Here is a 5,298-nt window from a genome sequence, read left to right as displayed (position 1 = left end):
TATATATACCCAAGAATTTCAATTCGTTCCCTCGGAAATTTTTAAATTTAAAAGTAAATCATCTTTCTACATTAATGCTCATAATACATGCGCGATTAAACCTAATCTTATGTCCACGTACACAACTAAATTTGACATAAAGATGAAATAACTTGAATTTTTGGAAGTTTTAAATAAGTAACTTTAGTTTTTATTCCATATTTCCGTGGAAAAAAAAACGATAACAATTGTATAGATCTTGGCGTGAAGAGAAAGCGTAAATATTATTCAGCAAACCTCCAGGAGACTAACGTGACATTGTGACATTTCAGATAAGTTTTCTTTTCTCTATAAGTTTCACGAATTGCAAAAAATAATTGCTTTGTGAATTTTTATTACATTTTTCAGGTATTAAATCTATAATAAACGCAATACCATGAAAATGCACGAAAGGTTTTCATAGCGATACGCTACAGACTAAACTCACTCTCTGACAGATTCGTCTATTGGCTGGGTTATAGACAAAAGACGATATTCGAGAAGATCTGTAAGTCAAGGAATCAAGCTAGGATACTCACGAGGAATATTCAATTCTTCATCGGTCTTCTAATAGACATGATCATTGGAATTGTCTGTACGAATAGCACAGTCGTTGCGACGTCATAGTTGTCAAATATGTTCCATCGAGATTCAACTCAATAGACCGTATTACTTATTAGGTCGATAAATAGAAATGCAACCTTATGAAATAACCTTATGAAATAATTGATTTATGAAAATGTTAACATATATTACGTTAGTACATACAACGTTACTATAAATATATAAGTACATATAAGCATGTGTTTAAATATTCAAAAGCATATATAATTATTTATAAAAGTTTAAACATGTTTATATATATTTGTACAGGATGTATATTTGAAGTACCCACTAATCATATAGTGCTATTCCTAATAAAAAACTGAGGCGAAAAGTCCTCTACTTTTGCAATTTCCACTATATATTTTTTTTTGTTACCTAATGAGTAAAATGTGTAAAATCAATGTAAGGCAACTTTAAGATATCTTTAAGAATTCTTTAAAAAAGATCTTCAGAAGAAAAAAATCTTCAAAATATTTCACAAAGAACATTTGAAAGATATCTTAAAATTTCGATTCTTTCTCGAAAATTCTTATCGATTTTATCCGTTTATTCGGCAATCTTCAGAAATTAATATCTTGTTAATTATTGTAAAAATTGCGAAATAGTAGAGGACTTTTCGACTTAATTTTTTATTAGAAATAGCACTGTATAATTAATGAGCATTTCACGCAAGATTCATATATTATACATCTCACTGTTTTTATTATGAAAAAATATTATCTCGACCGGGAGTCGAATCCGGATTTTTTGTATTCCATCCTGATCTTTAGATCACTATATATAATATTTTTCGCAATAAATTTTTATTAACAGTTTCAACATATTAACATTTTTATAATATGATGCCTGATTGAGCATCAAATTATTAAAATTGCTTGTCAATTTAATTCGAGATTACTAAAGTAGTTTAATTGCGTTTATAGTCTGGAAAAATAATTCGACACGTAGTTCAAAGGACTACAAATATGGTATATGCAAGTATACCATATACAATATATACAGTAATTCAAGATTGAATTATTTAAGCATTAAAAATCCAGCTTCGATCGTTATAAGCATTTCATTTCTAATATTGATTGTGTTCTCACATATACGGTCTAAATAAATAAATAAAATAAAAATTCTTAATATTGTTAATGTTGCATCTTGCATTGTTTATCGCGCTAGTCTCTTATTAATCTAATTTTCTTTATTAATCTTTTTTAGGTAAATCTCTACAAAAATGGACCTCTCGTCGAACTTAACCTTGACATATGTTATCAAGGTCATGATCTTGAGTAAACCTTCAACAGGATTTTGTAACAATTTTTTACATGAAGCGAGGTTCACCCCACATCCTTTCCTTATCTAGGAGGTGCACAACTTTTCACACAAAACGAGATTTACCCTCATGAAAAGTCGTTATTAAAAACCTCTCTTAATAGGAGAGAGGGAAAAGTGGGGTGGATCTCGGCTTTGCATGAAAGTCATACGCCCCCCTAGGCAGGAAAGGAAGTGAGGTAGATCTCTCTTCGCGTGGAAAGTCGTGCGCCCCTAGACAGGGACGGAATATAGGATGAATTTTGCTTCGCATAAAAAATCGTTACAAAATTACAAATTTTCTGTTTTAAAAACAACAATTATATAAAATAATTTTAAAAAAAAGTTTTTTGTTTTAAAACAGAAAAATTATTTTAGAGAATTTTTGTTTCATATAGAAACAAAGTAGAAAAGACAGTATTTCTTAAACTTATTTTGTTAATAACTTTTTAATGAATAACGAGCGACAGCTAAAATTTGTTGGAGCTCAGAGTTATGATTTTGATAATAGATATATATCAAGGTTAAATTAATTGACAAAATAAAACTTTTACTTATTTCTTTTAAACGTTATTACGTAATTAAAAATAATTGCTTATGACACGATATCATAATTCTTGTAATTATAGCAATTATTATTATAGAAATACATAAATTACTTAAAATATACACTAAATATACCTAAAATACATATATATAAATGTGAGCAATTTAAAATATGTGCATCTTTAGAACGCTTTTTGAATAAGAAAATTCTTACAGTACATTTGCAATATAATCTATTATATTTTATCATAATTAATCCAGTATCTGAGAAATGCTTTTAATTTTGCAAACAATTCATACGATTGTAATGATTGCATCCTATCAATTAAAAATATTATTTTCTATTTTCTAAAATAAATCTATGACATAAAATATACAGTGTATACAGAGTTCCCTAATTAAAATTATTTTTCAAATATTTTTAAAAACATTTACTGATTGGGTATCTTTTTAAATAGATTAAAAATTAAAATTCTGCGACTTTTTGCATCATATATCTTTTTAAATGAATTAACACTATAATTTGAATAACATTATTTAACAATACATTTTTAATGAAAATCTTATCAAAATACAATTTGCGTGGAATTAATTAAAAAATGCAGTTTTCTTATACATTTTCAGTCGAAATTTGATTTGTAAAAGTCTCTGTGTTTCAATTGCTTCTATTATAAGTATTAATATAAACATAAATTTCGTGACTTAATTAAGCCGATGGCACATGGTACTTATTTTCCTGCTAAATTCCTAGTTGAATTAGAATCTTGTCTTGGCTACGGTACTGACAATACCAATATTGCAGCCATTATATCGTAAAAATCTAATCTAGCTAGCAATTCAGTAAAAATAAGCATCGTGTACCGCCAGCTTTATTTTTGTTAGAAGAAAATCGGAACCTACTATTAGCATATCAGTCATAAGTGTCTATATAAATAATATTCAAACAACTTCTAGATATATGTATTTTCATTCGCGTTATGTTTCTGCCATTAAGCAAAAATTTTAAGACACAATATCTTATGAGAATAAATACATATGAGAATAAATTACGCGAGGAAACATCTGATGAATGTTTATCAAACATTTATATAATATGTGTGTCGATTATCACATTAGCTAAAATATTGTCCTACAGAGTAATTTAATTTAATTTAACATCTTACATGATTTCATTTAATTTCATACGATTTTATTTGATAATCTTTGATGATATCAAACAATCTTCTTCACTATATATAAAATCATTTGGTAAAATAAACGATTTTATCTAATAATGCATAATTATTTCTCGTAGCATACATATCGTATAATTATCGGATTTACATCGGAATTTTACATAAATTTTATAATGATTTTTCGGGGACTCTCCCACAATTATATTACATGATTACTTCCTCCGGACATCCTACGATTTTGGAAAAAATAAACATTGAAAAAGATTTACTTTAAAACGTGTAGAAAACGGAGACTGGCAGATTGTCGAGCGGCTACTGAGTTTCGTGACGTTAATGACTCAATGGATGCATTAAGTACTACAATCGCTCACTGAGCATTTAGCTCTTGTATTTAGTCTATATTTTTAAATCTAACGAATATGTCAATCAAGTGCAAGAGCTCACCAAGTACTCAATGAATGGTTGTAGTACTGAATACATCTATTATTACCTATCATTATCTATTATGTTGCGTCAAGTTAAAACAATTTTGTACAAAAATGTTGTATTTCCATTTTTTTAGCTTTCAATATTCACCTTCATCTTCACCATTTTAAGTAGTTATTAATATTGATTACATCTGCGGTTTCGGATGGATTAAATCCGACATAACCGATATTTAACTGATTGAGGCAAGAGATAACGAGGAAAAAGCACGACTGATAGGAATATTCGATTATCGCATCTGATGGCGATAAAGTGTCGAAGAAGATAACGCTCGACGAAATCGACGAAAAGCGATAGAATGGGGAGAAGACGAGGACGTCGCGACGCGACGGTGAGGGCGAGGGCGAGGGCGAGGCAAACTAGCTGCGGCGCGACGAGAGGAGCGATCGCTCCGCCCGGCTCAGGCGCGGTCGACCGTCGACGGCTCGCGCCTGTTACTCCGGGCCCCATAACCGCCGTAACATAATGCGACGGCGAAGTGGTGTAATCTTCTACCTCCTACCCACGATTCAGGGCCATTCTTCGCACACGAGCGGTTTTCGCACAGCCTGGGCCGTACTTTAAAGCGGACCACCCCATCGAGGTGCAACGACAGAAAAAAAAAAATGTATCGCTCATCGCATAGGCGAGAATGATAGTATTAAAGCGGCAAACACGCTCTTTCGAGAAACTCTTAGACGAACACTCGTGCAAACAAATCAAGGAAAGACACGAAAGCGGACAATTAGTAAATGATAGAGTAGGCGCGGCCGGTGTGGCGGCTGTTAGTGGTGGCTGCCAACGACGGCAACGGCGGCGGCGGTGGCTTTCCACATTTCAGCCTTGTATCGTGTGAAAATTAACGTTGCGCTTACCTGCTCAATCGTGGGCCACCTTTTCCTATTTTGCAATATTCACGCTGTGTATGTCCGTCGCTGGCAATATCGCCTTAACACAGAATCACCGGTTTTTCACGTACTCGCCGCTCTTTAGATAGCGCCCCTCGCGTGCCAATCGCGTCCGCCATCTTCGATGAACTGCCAAATACCCCTTCTCAGGCTGGCCAACCGCTGCGCAAGCTGAAGCTAGCTGCGTTCTGCGCATCTCATGTGTTCGCTGCTTGCAAGTTGCATTGGCGCGACGTCTCGCCCTTTTCTCTCTCATCACTACATATATATATATATATATA

At 32.5% G+C, this 5,298-nt stretch overlaps 1 protein-coding gene across 1 annotated transcript in view; it reads right to left on the bottom strand.

The window, feature by feature from the left end:
* Positions 1-5,146, bottom strand: part of LOC108693255 (putative fatty acyl-CoA reductase CG5065) — a 41,171-nt gene extending 36,025 nt beyond the window's left edge. The window contains exon 1 of the mRNA XM_018202105.1: positions 4,985-5,146. The gene's annotated coding sequence lies outside the window, so the exon portion shown is untranslated. The remainder of the gene's footprint in view (positions 1-4,984) is intronic.
* Between the last annotated feature and the right edge of the window lie 152 nt (positions 5,147-5,298).

The sequence above is a fragment of the Atta colombica genome, unplaced genomic scaffold, assembly GCF_001594045.1.
Source record: "Atta colombica isolate Treedump-2 unplaced genomic scaffold, Acol1.0 scaffold89, whole genome shotgun sequence".
In the NCBI taxonomy this organism is placed as follows: Eukaryota; Metazoa; Arthropoda; class Insecta; order Hymenoptera; family Formicidae; genus Atta; species Atta colombica.
Note: the sequence above shows the minus strand (reverse complement) of the source record. Positions and strands in the feature narration are given on the sequence as shown.